The 14,810-nt window shown below is 40.1% G+C and overlaps 1 long non-coding RNA gene across 1 annotated transcript; it reads left to right on the top strand.

The window, feature by feature from the left end:
* Positions 1-9,712: 9,712 nt before the first annotated feature.
* Positions 9,713-12,641, top strand: LOC143996378 (uncharacterized). Its single transcript, XR_013277543.1, has 3 exons — positions 9,713-10,805; positions 12,254-12,315; positions 12,461-12,641. It is a non-coding gene; the product is annotated as an uncharacterized LOC143996378 (long non-coding RNA).
* Positions 12,642-14,810: the final 2,169 nt, after the last annotated feature.

Below are 14,810 nucleotides of genomic sequence, written 5' to 3'. Positions count from 1 at the left end.
AAATTAACTAGCAACTCCAAGTAAAGCAAAGATTAATGGAATAATGTAGGGAAAAAATTACATGTGCCAAGGAAAGCAAGGTGAGAGGTATGTCATCAAGTTCAAATCTGTCGGACTTTGGTGTGATTGTGTGTGTCCAAGTCTGTTCATTCGGAAAGTCCATTGGAACTCTGCTGAAAAGTCCGTTGGGAAGACCGTCGGACCTAGTCTGCTGGAAAGTCCGGTCGTGTGTACGCGGCATAAGTAATTCATAAACAGTGTCTATCACACTCTTAAGAATTTCACCATGCCTCCACATAACAAATGTAAGTACTTATCCCAAATTGTTGGAAACAGGTACAGTATATAAATTTGGAGCAAGCACCCACATTTGCCATGCGTAGGCACATTACCTAACCTTTCTTATATATCCAGTGTTCATTGCCTCAGGTATCTGGATGTACAAATATCAACCATTACTAATATATGACCTTAAAGTGTGACCTGGTGATAACTAACACAACAAAAAGATTTCAAACCTGGCCTAAGCTGCATTTATTTATTATGGGGCGCACTAATGTGTTAAAAATTGGTCTTAATGCCCAAATTGTTACATATTTAGCAAATTTCACATGGCTTCCTAGCATGTTCCTAAAAAACTACTGCTCTTTTGCCCCTTTAAATGGACGGGTAAAAAATCTTGAATTGCCCTTACAAGAGTACAATGGGGTAAGGTGAGAGGGGTTCTAGTGGTTCTTCATCCATATTTGTATTTTTAGCAGGCTAATTTTACCATTTATACCAAGACAGTTCCACGAGATGTGTCTTATGCCCCGTACACATGATCGGATTTTCTGATTGTTTGAAGGGTGTTGGCTCCAACTTGTTTTGCATACACACGGTCACACAAATGTTGGCCAACAATTACGAACATAGTGACGTACAAGATGTATGTGATATCTCCATTACGAATGCTAGTTTTACAAGACGAATGCTTACGGCTCGTCCTTGATTCCGAGCATACGTGGATTTTTATATGATGGGCTTGTGTACACACGATCGGAAAGTCCGACAACAAACATTTGTTGGAGGAAAATTTGAGAACCTGCTAGCCAACATTTGTTGTAGCATACACAAGGTCAGACTTACTGCTAACAAGCTCACATCCAACATTTCCGGTCGGAAAATCCGATCGTGTGTATGCGGCATTACAAGAGAAAACAAATGCACCCAATCCTATTAGTCTACTTGATGTATTCTGGCTACCCAAATATTAAATGTTCCCTACAAATTGGCTATTGCAGAGAATGTGGTTTGCCTGTAAACTTAATTTCTCCATAGTGCATTATACTGCACTTACTCACTTTGCGATAACTGCGACTTCCCTGATTTTCATTTCTAGAAGAGATATCACATTACTATTTAAGAAGGGTGCAAGAAACAGTGTTTCTGGATCTGAGGAAGAGACTGATCCTTGAAACGAGTTGGCCTATTGGATCTTCTTTTTGTCCTGTCACACATCATGATGTACTGTGGACTGGATGGAGCTGTTCTTTGTGATGAGCTTTGATATGTCTGTTATTTTGTGAGTATATTACTTAGCGCTTTTCAAATTAATAAAGCTATGTTCTTAGGATAATGTAATAGGTCAGTGTGCCCTCTGTTTTGTTTTGTGGTTACAGTGTTTCCAGGCTCCCCCCAGTCTAAAGAGGGCAGCAAGGCAAGGCTTAACCAGGAAAGCCAGGATGAAAGAATAGCCTACTAGATATCACTGGGCCCACTCTCAAGTGCAGGAGATGTGTGTCTGTTAATATTAAGAACAGTTCACATGGTCTAACAAAGTAGACCTCAGGACTGATTTGTTTCCTACCCATTGAGATAGTTGGTTGCCAATGAATCATTCACTTCTGCCCCAGTAGTCCTCCTGACACGAGTCTATCACTTGTTGCAGAACTTTGAGCAGGGGAAGGCATGCAAATCACCTTTTGGAAATTAACATTTTGTGTTCCCTTTCTTTTTTAGGCTTTTTAGAGCATTGCTGGTATCAACCTACAAGTTCAGTTTGCCTTCTATAACCTGATAAACTCATCTGCAGACGAAGGAGTCTTTGCACAAGGAGTTCTATGAAAGAAGCTCCTTAGGCTAGCTGACAATTGGCTGGTAGGGTCCAGCAGGGAGCATTTAGATCTAATAGAATATCAGAGATGCCTAACTTTATATACTACCAGAAAAAATAAAACCTCCCTTCGGTTACTCTCAGCATGTTTCCTTTTGTTTCTGCTTCCAGGCATTTCACTGAATGTATATGTTGTATAGAAATCATTAGTTTAGAGCTGCTGGCATCAAATAAACCAGGTATATAACATAGCATATCAAATATATATTTTTATTTCACATAACCTACTATGTATTTGCTCTGTAATTTCAAGGTCAGATAAGGAACAAATGTATCAGTAACTGGTGTATGCCAAAAACAAAGTCAATTAATCAGCCATTACCTTGTACATAAGCACTGAAAAGACTAATGATAGGACTGTACATTGCAACACAGACCCAGCCATAAAGCCACGACACCCTAGAGACCCACATACACAGAACTACTGAGTTATATTTGGAAATCAGAACAAAATACAGCAATGCTTGCTATTGTCATAGCCACAGCAGTTATTAATACAGTATTTTAAACTGCAAGAACAGAAACTGTAAAGGAAATTATTGCTCTCCCCTGAAATGTACAAGGGATAGTGCCCAGGTAGTTAATGTCTAGATCTGGACTAAATTAATGGCTGAAACAATTTAGGAAAATTACTGTAGATGCTGGGGAACCAACAGGATCAACTGTACACATAATAATTAAATTAAATGTAATCTGCAGAGCTAAAGCATCGCTATAAATGTAATAGGTTCTTATATTTTCATGTGAGCAGGCAGCTATTAAATGTTTAAGGAAAACAATCCATCAATATAACTTGTATAGTATTTGTTTATAGATGTGATGTGACTTGATATACAGTGGGGAAAATAATTATTTGATCCCCTGCAGATTTTGTAAGTTTGCACTTACAAAGAAATGAAGGGTCTATCATTTTTATCATAGGTGTTTAAATGATAGAGACAGAATATCAACCAAAAATCCAGAAAAAAAACACATGATACAAATGTTATAAATTGAAGCAGTTTAGTGTAAAATAAGTATTTGATCCCCAAGCAAAACATGACTTAGTACTTGGTAGAGAAAACCCTGTTGGCAAGCACAGAGGTAAGACATTTCTTGTAGTTGGTTACCAGGTTTGCACACATCTCAGGATGGATTTTGGTTCACTCTTCTTTACAGACCTTCTCTAAATCTTTAAGGTTTATTGGCTGTTGCTTTGCAACTCGAAGTTCCACTCCCTCCATAAATTGTCAATAGGATTAAGGTCTGGAGACGGGCTTGGCCACTGCATGACCTTGATGTGCTTCTTCTTGAGCTGCTCCTTTATTGCCTTGGTAGTATGTTTTGGGTCATTGTTATGCTAGAAGACCCGTTCACAACCCATATTCAGAGTAGAAGGTTCTCATCCAAGATTTTACAATACATGGCCACTTCCATTGACCCCTCAAAGGGGCAAACTCAGCCTGTACCTTTAGCAGAGAAACAGCCCCAAGCAGCCCCAAAGCATAATGTTTCCACCTCCATGCTTGACTGTAGGGATGATGTTCCTCAGGTCATATTCAGTATTTGTCTTCCCCCAAACACGACAAGTTGAGTTAATGCTAAAGAGCTCAATTTTGGTCTCATCTGACCAAGGCACTTACTCCCAATCCTTCTCTGAATCATTTCGATGTTAATTGTCAAACTTAAGACAGGCCTATGTGCCTTTTTAAAGAGGGGGACCTTGAGGTGTTGCAGGATTTCAATCCATGGAAGCGTACTGTGTTACCATTGGTTTCTTTGGTGACTGTGGTCCCAACTGCCTTGCGATCATTCAAAAGCTCCTCCCGTGTAGTTCTGGGCTGATCCCTCAATTTTCCCATGAATAGCCCTACCCCATGAGGCAAAATCTTGCATGGAGCTCCTGACTGTGGGCGATTGATGGTCATTTTGTATTTCTTCCATTTGCAAATAATTGCTCCAACAGTTGTTTCCGTCTCACCAAGCTTCTTGCTGATGGTCTTGTAGCCCATTCCAGCCTTGTGCAGGTCTACAATCTTGTCCCTGATGTTCTTTGACAGCTCTTTGGTCTTGTCCATGATGGTGGGTCTGAATGGAAGAAAGAGATTCTGTGGACAGGTGTCTTTTATACACATAACAAGCTGTCATTAGGAGCACCTTCTTAAATTGATAGGACTAATCTGTGTACTACGCGAGCACATACTGTAGCCAGTCTGTGGGAGCTAGAATTATTGTTGATTGATAGGACTTCATATATTAATTTTACTAATTGAACTGCATCTCAATGTATAACATTTATATCATGTGTTTTTTTTCTTAATTTTTGGTTGATATTCTGTCTCTCTATCATTTAAAATACATCTATGATAACAATTAGACCCCTCATTTCTTTGTAAGTGGGCAAATTTACAAAATCTGCAGGAAATCAAATAATTATTTTCCCCATTGTATATGTGGAATTTCTGGACTAGGGAATCTGCAGAGATTAAAAAAGAAAAAAAATATATAGTATCTTTATTCTATTTTGTTTTGCGGGGGGGGGGGGGGGTTCATTGGTGCCAATTTCACCTAATACTTAATACAAAATGTTTGAGAAACTATTGCAAAACCATTCCATGTCTTTAAGAGGGGGACATACTGGTAATTTGTTTCTCATTATTTGTTTATGTCATTGTGACAAAATGGATATTGGAATTCACTGTGCTATCTGCACATTTTAGGAGGGTATAAACCATAAAAAGGACCAAGACACAGAGTCTAGGCGCACCTCACCAGATCTTCATCAGAGCATCCCACAAGAAGTGATGAACTATCCTGGTGGGTGTACAAAACCATAGCACAAAGTCAACAGACAAGTTCAGTAATGAGAACAGGCCAAAGGTAAGGATGAGCATTAAAAAAGTATAGTCAAAGTACAAGCCAAAGTCGTTAGACAGAGAAACAGGAATGCAAGAGTGCATGACCTAACAAGGACTTAACCTTGGACTAGACAATTAACCTATTGCTCCAGTAATGGGCATTGGTCTGTACACAGCTAAATGGTGATATTGGATATCAGGCTGGGCAGGGACTCTCCCTGGGTAGGTGCGTTATCAACCAGCAGGTGAAATTTGGCAGTGTCTATACCTCCCAGCCCCCCACTTAGGGACCATCTTTGGAGGAAGACCCCCCTAGCTTTCTGTGAACTGTCAATGAAAGTTCTTCACCAAAGTTGTATTAAGATTGGAGTGAGAAACCCAAGACCTTTCTTCGGCCTTGCCAACAAATTAAATATTGGATTTTGCCCCAGAGCAACCTAGAATCAATGATAAATTCCACTTTAAACTCCTCCTCAGAGTATACCGTTATAGAAGCATAGGGAGAAGACTTGTGGGAATAGCAGTTCAGGATAATAGGCTTCAGGAGAGCTATAGGAAATTAATTAGACATTGGCAGCTTTAACGTATAGGTCACATGATTAAATTGTGACAGGACAAATGGGGAGCAAGTTTGGGAGTTGACATTCAAAGATGTATATGTTTGACATTCAGACTTTATCCCCAAGTACAAATATAGGGGCAGGATTACTCTTTTTAGCAGCCCGCTCCTTGTAACAGAGATAGGATCTAAGTAAAGTCCTGTGAGCCTCCTTTCCTCGTTGAAAATTGTATCTAATTGCTGCAGTGACAGGGACATCTGAACTAGAAGAAGTAGGGAAGCCAATCCCTGGGATGACACCCAGAAGCAGTTTAATACAATTGCCTTGCCTGGCAGAGACATAAGACTGAAGAGATTGTTCCAGGCAATGACTGATGCTTTTGGTCTGGTCATTGGACTGTGTATGGTAAGCTGATGAGAAATCTATCTAGATGCCACACAGCTTACCAAAAGCATGAGGTAAGTTGAACTGTTTGGTTGGATACTATAGGGAAGGCCATAAAGCCTGAACACTTCCTAAAAGAAGATTTTTGCCAAAGCTAATATTAAAAGAAGTCCCTTAAGAGTGATTATATGTGCCATTTTTTTTTTTCAAATATATCATTAATAAAAAATTGTGAAAGAACAAACAGGCTCCATAAAGATAAACTTGGGAAGTTGGTTACAGATGAAAGGGAAAGGCAGATACTGTATATTAACCACTTGACCACTGGGCACTTAAACACCCTTAATAACCAGACCAATTTTCAGCTTTCGGTGCTCTCGCATTTTGAATGACAATTACTCAGTCATGCAACACTGGACCTATATGAAATTTTTGTCCTTTTTTTCACACAAATAGAGCTTTCATTTGGTGGTATTTAATCACCGCTGGGTTTTTTATTTTTTGTGCTATAAAAGAAAAAATACAGAAAATTCTGTAAAAAAATGAATTTTTCTTTGTTTCTGTTAGAAAATTTAGCAGATTAGTAATTTTTTCTTCATAAATTTTGGCCAAAATTTATACTACTACATATCTTTGGTAAAAATAAGTACAAATTGGTGGATATTATTTGGTCTTTGTGAAAGTTATAGAGTCCACAAGCTATGGTGCCAATATCTGAAAATTGATCACACCTGAAGTACTGACGGCCTATTTCAATTCTTGAGACCCTAACATGCCATAAAAGTACAAATACCCCCCAAATGACCCCTTTTTGGAAAGAAGACATTCCAAGGTATTTAGTAAGAGGCATGATGAGTTTTTTGAAGTTGTCATTTTTTCCCACAATTCTTTGCAAAATCAAGATTCTTTTTACTTTTTTTTTTTTTTCACAAAATTGTCATATTATCAGGTTATTTCTCACACACAGCATATGCATACCACAAATTACACCCCAAAACACATTCTGCTATTACTCCCGAGTATGGCGATACCACATGTGTGAGACTTTTACACAGTGTGACATTTTTTTCCCCAAAAATAATTTTTTTGATCACTTTTATTCCTATTACAAGGAATGTAAACATCCCTTGTAATAGGAATATGGTATGACAGGTCCTCTTTACAGTGAGATGTGGGGTCAATAAGACCCCGCATCTCACCTCTAAGCTGGGAAGCCTGAAAAAAAAAAAAAAAAAGATTCTGGCTTTGATCGTATTAGCGATTTGGTAGAAGCACCGGAGGGCGGAGGGCGGCGGGAGGGGGGGATGTCTATGGCTGGGTATTGCAGGGTATCACCGACTATGGCTGGGTATCTCAGAGTATGGCTGGGTATCTCAGAGTATGGCGTTGCAGACCATTGCAGGGTATTGGCGGGTGTTGCAGAGCATTGCCGAGTGTTGCAGGGTATTGTCGGGTGTTGCAGAGTGTTGCAGGGTATTGGCGGGTGTTGCGGAGTGTTGCAGGGTATTGCAGGGTATTGCGGAGTGTTGCAGAGTGTTGCAAGGTGTTGCAGAGTGCTGCAAGGTGTTGCAGGGTGTTGCAGAGAGTAATGCAGAGTAATGGCAGGGTATTGCAGAGTAATGCAGGGAATTGAGGGGTTAATTTTCGGTGAGCAGCGATGTGGGCACTGCAGATGCAGCCCACATCGCTGCTGACACCGATCTCTTCCCCCTCCGCTGTACCGATCGGTACAGAGAGGGGGAGGGAGGAACCGGCGTCATAACATGACGCCGGCTTGTTTACAAGTGATCACTCCGTCATTTGACGGAGCGATCACGTGGTAAACGCCCGCGATGAGCGGCCGTTTACCGTGATTCGTGATGCGCCGGGTCCACTGGACCCAGCGGTCACTGATGCTCTCGTGTGCGCGCCCCAGGGGGCGCGCGAGAGCAGAATTCTGGGAGGCCGTTAATTAACGGCCTCTCAGAGTTAAACAACCGCCCTGAAGCCGTTAATCGGCAATGGGCGGTTGTTAAGTGGTTAAATAATTTTTCTCTTCCATTTTTACAGACAAAAAAGTCTATAGTCATGTCAATAACACTATAATGAAATTTTACCGAGGTTACCTCTGTGGCTGACAGCTGCAAAAAAATAAAAAATTTGAGAAACCTAATGTGAACCATTCACCAGGTCCAAATGGCCTACGTCCACAAGACCTTAGGGAACTTAGCTCTGTTATAGTCAGGCCATGCTTCCTGATTTTACAGTCATCTTACTGACTGTAATGCTACCAAATAATTTGCTTGGAGCAAATGTGGTTCCGATTTACAAAAAAGGTATTGGGATTGATAAGAGGAGACTACAGTCAGCCTAACACCAATAGTATATAAGGTATTTGAGGGAATAGGAAGGCACCTCATTCAGAAATTTGTCTGCAAAACAGGCTATTATAAGTGACAGTATGCATTGATTTATAAAAGACAATTCTTGTCAGACCAACATGTTATTTTTCTATGAGGAAGCAAATGAGAAATTGGCTGGAGAAAGTCCAGAGGATGTAGTTTATCTAGATTTTGCTAAAACATTTGATATTGTGCCCTATAAAAATGTAAACTGTAAAATAAGGTTTGCTGAAACCTTACCTGTGTATGGCACCTTGCTTCCACCTCCATGGTTGGTGTGCTTCCACCTCCATGGTTGGTGTGCGTTGGTGTGCGGAGGTGGAAGCAAGGCGCCATACACAGCCATCCATTAGAAACAAGCCAGCAGCCCTAGTGCCAGGTAAAGGCACTTGTACATGTAAGCGGCCATTTGGCTTTTGCTTTTTTTATTACTTTTTTAATAAATAGGATTAAACTATGGGTTTTTCTATCATTTCTTTTATATATTCCACACATAACTCTGAGGAGGAAGGTTCCTATACATCTCCAGGCATTATCTATGTGAGCAGGCATTATCCTGCCAAAGCATCTTTTGACTTTCTTTTTAATGAAAGAAGTCAAATCTTTCTGGTAAGCAGATCATTTATCTAGAACACGTTGGGTGTTGTCATAGTGTTTGGTGAAGGACTATTCACTACTTCTTTGGAAGATTATCTACACAGAAGAATTTGAGTTTAGATCACTATGAATTTTTGTTTGGGTCTATTTATTTTTAATCACGGGTGGCTTCAATGTCATCAGATCACTTAAATGGATTTATTTATACTGTATATCCTAGTTATACATGTCAATCTATTTTTGAGTAATGCTTTATAAATGTATTAATTAAGAAAAATTATTTCACATTGCCCTTTCTTTATCACCTAAGCACTTTTTGAGTATTAATGTACCCATTTAGGGAGCAGCTATACAGTTTTTTAGGTCTTTGAGTGTCTATCATTTTGGCACACATATACACCAATTTTCCACTACGGAATTATTGCCATTACCAAACATAAAGGTTCTTGGGAACGCTGGGTTTTCTAGGCATCCCATTCTTTAGAATTTACAGAAATTGGTACAAAAGCACATGAAGATGAAGTGAAAGTATTCCTGTGGTTGAACACACCATGCTAATGAGAGAGGTCAAAGGAGAATGGCTAGATTTTAAGCTGACAGGAAGTCCACATCTGCTCAAGTAAGTTTTCTTTACAACAGTGCAGAAGGGCAAAAAAGCAGAAGCTTAATAGAATGGTTATACAGCTGGTGGATCACACAGAGTAACTGTAACTTGCAGCTTACTAAATAGGTGCAAAGTTAAATGTAAATGTAAAACATACATACAATGCAGATTAATGAAAGCTGTAAAAACATGGACTCTTCACAGCAATGCAAATCTGACGCTATATCTCCCAACCATCCTGGATTCATCAGAACCATCCTGAAAAGTTCCAGCACTTGGCTCTATTAATATGCCTGGTGAGGGCACAGTAGCCTAGACATCCAGGGCACCTGCTCCACATCTCCGATAGGGTGTTTAGGGTCCCAGACAGCGAAGCCACCCCTCTATGGTAGCCCTCGTCTCTCCTTGCTGGCTGCCTATCACAATAATTTACTTCTGAGCCCACAGAAGCTAGGGTCCTCCTTGGCTCTGATGTCATCATGTACACAGGCGTTATTAATCAACCAATGGCTTTAGTTTGGTCCTCAATCACTAAGATCGTAAAGGTATTTGATATTAGGATTATAGCTTTTCATCTTAGGCTAACAGACACAATACAGTTGTCATCCCAAGACAATACAAAATAGGTTGTCCCTTAAAATTCACATATAAACTGGTATTACCATTTATGACATACAATCTCCATAGAAAATTATATATATAGCTGATATAGTTTATGAATGGTAATAATGCTGCCATTAAAGCCACTGTTATTGATCTTTCTCTTTCGAGTATCTATTAGTACACATCTGAAAGCCATGATTATTGACACAGCCACATGTAATTATATAACTGATCCGCTGCTGTATATATATTTTACAGTCTGTATCTTCTATATATTGGAGAGGGTCCTTGTTCTTACACTATGTAACTGCAGTACTCAGGTATGAGATTTTCCAGCAGATACTATCTAACCATATATACTTACACTTAAGATTACACTCAGTGACATATTTAAATATACAAATGGCCATATATAATTTTTACATCACACATGATTATTATGTTCTTTTTTTGCAGGTCATTGTCCCTCATTGACCTCCGTGTTCTCTACTGCCCACTATCTCTGTGGGGAGGCCAAACAGCTTCAGAGTTTACCTTTTAAATTTAGTGCACCATGCAGTCATTAAAATCTCTTGTCTGTTGAGACAAGTGAGCAGGAAACCCTAAAACACAGTCCTTTTTATGTTGTCTTTGATTTTAACTAGAGTTGATGGAATGTTCATCTGTGACACCACCATAGCTTATGTGAGTGCTTTGGATATTTTGTATACTTATTACATAGAAGTAAATCTTTCATTTTTAATTTTTCATTTACACTCTGAAATGCATTGTGTAAAGGAGGAACATGTTTGCTATGATTTGTATATGTTGAAACAGACACAGATTTGTACTCATTACATTTGTTACATGTTTATTTTTTTATATAATATATTTAACAAATAATACTTTTTCATAAAATATACTTACATACTCCACTTTAGTATTTGTGCTTAAAAGTCCACCCTAGTGGTAATTAGTTGGTCTAGATTATTGGATGCAGCACTCTTATGTCCCGTACACACGATAGGATTTTCCAACATCAAATGTAGGATGTGAGCTTGTTGGCGGAAAGTCCGACTGTGTGTATGCTCCATCCAACATTTGTTGTCGGACTTTCCACCAACAAATGTTGGCTAGCAGGTTCTCAAATTTTCCACCAACAAATGTTTTGTTGTCGGACTTTCCGATCGTGTGTACACAATCTGTTGGACAAAAGTCCACGCATGCTCGGAATCAAGTTGGAGATATAACTAGCATTCGTAATGGAGATATCACGTACGTCTTGTATGTCACTACGTTCAAAATTGTTGGCCGACATTTGTGTGACCGTGTGTATGCAAGACCAGTTGGAGCCAACATCCTTTGAACGAAAATCCATGGTTTTGTTGTCGGAAAGTCCGATCGTGTGTACGGGGCATAAGAGAATACAATTACCGTTATACATTTCTATAGAATCTGGTAGTAGATACCAATTCCTGGCTTTTTTTTTGGTATTGTATTGTTTTTAGTTTTGTTTTTGGTCTATATAATTTTACTAGGTAAACCCTTTTTTAACATATCTAGGATCATTAGACAGCATGACCAACTTCGCAGAAAAAAGGGTGGGTTACCCTCATGGAGGGATATCTCAAGGAATTTGTGGACAATGAGCAATTAGATTCAGCGATTTCTTCTTTGTTTTTTAAATTATCAAAAACATTGGAGAAAAAACGTTGCTGTTTTGGCATGTTAGATCATTTCAGGATTATATTAATTGTACTTTACTGTATTGAATTGCTTGGCTGCAATATAGACCAATCAATGGCTTTATTTTGGTCCTCGATCACTAAGATCAAAAAGGTATTTGATATTAGGATTTAGCTTTTCATCTTAGGCTAACAGACACAATACAGCTGTCATTCCAAGACAATACAAATTAGGTTGTCCCTTAAAATTCCCATATAAACTGGTATTACCATTTATGACATGCAATCTCCATAGAAAACTATTTATATCTGTTACAGTTTGTGACTGGTAATAATACTGCCATTAAAGCCAATGTTATTGGTCTTTCTCTTTCAAGTATCTATTTGTACACATCTGAATGCCATGATTATTGACACAGCCATATGTAATTATATAACTGATTCGCTGCTGTATATATATTTTTGCAGTCTGTATCTTCTATATATCGGAGAGCTTCCTTGCTCCTACACTATATAACTGCAGTACTCAGGTATGAGATTTTCAAACAGGTATGTAACCATATATATTTACACTTAATATTACACCCAGTAACATATTTAAATATACAGATGGTCATATATGGTCATATATAATTTTTACATCACACATGGGTATTTTTTATTTTATTTTTGCAGGTCATTTTCCCTCATTGACCTCAGTGTTCTCTACTGCCCACTATCTATGTAGGGAGGCCAAACACCATCACCAACCCCTGAAGAAGGAAAAATTTACACTCTGAAATGCATCGGTTGAAGGAGAAATATGTTTGCTATGATTTGTAAATGGTGAAACTGACACAGATTTGTACTCATTCCATCCGTTACATTTTACAAATTGTTTTTATATAATATGTTTAATAAATAATACTTTTTCATAAAATATACCGTATTTACATACTCCAATTTCGAATTTGTGCCTTAAAAGTCCACTCTAGGGGTATTTAGTTGGTCTATATTATTGGATGCAGAATACAATTAGAGAATACAATTACTGTTATACATTTCATCATGTACACAGGACAGTAGGAGGAGCCAGGGAGGAAAGACGTCCCTCTATACCAGTCACGCTGATCTGAGGTCTGTAATTAGTTTAACAGAGATGGAGAATTAAAAAGGGGGGACAAGGTGACTGGGGGAGGGAATACAGGTAACAAACATTTACACTAGTATGAGTGATTTGGGGAAATGGGAACAATAGGATATGTCCTGGGAGGTGCTTTAGGAGGGAAGATGGGGGCTTGTGCTAAATGGGGGGGGGGGCAGGGTGGGTTTGTATTAGACACAGATTAGGATTTGTGTTTGGGGAGTATTTTTGATGGGAGGGAGGATTTGTGCTAGAAGTGGGGAGAGGATTTATGCTGGTAGGGGGGGTTATGGGGAAGGGAGCTTTGTGCTGGAGAGTATTGGGAAGGAGGATTTGTGTTGGGATGGTGGGTTAGGCTGGAGAGGACTAGTGGTCAAAGGTTTTGTGCCAGGATGGGGGGTTGCATTTGAGAGAGGGATTTGGAGGATATAATTTATGCTAGAAATGGGGAGGGAATTTGCACTGGGAGGGGGGATTGGGGTAAAAGAGTATTGTGCTGGGGGTAATTTGAAGAGGGGGATGGGGGGAGAGAAGGGTTTTTGCCAGGATGGGGAGTTGTGGTGTGTGGGGAACTAGGGGAGTGGAAAAGGATTTGTGCTGGAAGAGGGGAGAGGATTTGTGCTGAGATGGGGAATGTAGGGGGAGCAGGATTTGTTCTAGGGGGATATGTAGGAGGAGGTGATTTGTGCCAGGATGGAGGATTGTTTTGGGATTAAGGATTTTGGGGTGGCCAAAGATTTGTGTGGATTGGGGGTTTCTGGTAGAAGATGGATTTGGGAGGAATTTGTGGTGAAAAGGGGAGAGGAATTGAGGGGGGGGGGGGGTTGTGGTGCTGGAGGGGGTGGGGAAAAGGAGAATTGCTGGAGGGATTATGAGAGGGGAATTGGAGGGTAGGATTTGTACTGGAATAGGGGATGGTGTTGGGAAGGGGGATTGGGGGAGGTGAGTATGTGTGCTGGAATGGGGAAGAAGGGAGTGTGCTTGGTGGAGGATCTTGGAAGATGGAGGGGGATTTGTGCTGGGGAAGGGGGAAGAGGATTTCTGCTGGGAAGGGGGATTTGGGGGAGAGGATTTGAGGATCACAGTATCTCGAACTGCTTCCTTCTAGCCACGTACTACTCCCAAGGGTTCTGAGGACAGAAAACCATCTTTTAGGGGTTAATGTATGTCTTCCTCTGCTTCAATGCCTATAAAACTGCCAACATCCTCCTCCTCCTTCTCCTCTTCCCCTCCTCTTGTGTGTTCTGTGGCATCGCAAGAATGGAGTTTGTATAAAGTGGGCCTTGAGAGGAAAGGAAGTCCTCCTCTTCCTCCTGCTGCTCTGCCTCAAAGTGCCCTGTCCATAATGCCACACAGCAGGCACGCAAGAGGAATTGTGTCACTGATGCATGCATTGTCATGACTCATCATCATTGTTGCCTCCTCAAATGTTGACAGTACAGTGCATGCAGTGCATGCAAAAGCAGAGCTGCCCTGAGCCTGTCATTGTGCCATACTCATGCAGGTACTCATTGACGGCCCTCTGCTGCGTGTGCAGCTGCTACAGAATTGCCAAAGTTGAGTTCCACCTGGTAGGCATGTCACAAATCAGGCGGTTTATGGGCAGGTGGAATTCAAGCTGAATTTCAGCCAACTGAGCACTGGCTGTGTATGACAGCCTAAAATGGCTACAGATTCTTCTGGCCTGCTTTTGCAGATCTTCCTACCACCTATCTGTTTAAGAAATACTGCACCACCAAATTAAGGACATGTGCCAGGCATGGCATATGTGTCAACTTTCACTGTCTAAGGGTAGATAGGAGGTTTGTGTCATTATCACACACTACAATTCTTGTCTCAAGCTGGCATGGAGGAGGAGGAGTGGGTGGATCTGACAAATCTTGCATCGTCACCACAAGCTGT

The sequence above is a fragment of the Lithobates pipiens genome, unplaced genomic scaffold (assembly GCF_037356315.1).
Source record: "Lithobates pipiens isolate NorthernLeopardFrog02 unplaced genomic scaffold, aLitPip1_a1.2 Scaffold_19, whole genome shotgun sequence".
Classification (NCBI taxonomy): domain Eukaryota; kingdom Metazoa; phylum Chordata; class Amphibia; order Anura; family Ranidae; genus Lithobates; species Lithobates pipiens.
Note: the sequence above shows the minus strand (reverse complement) of the source record. Positions and strands in the feature narration are given on the sequence as shown.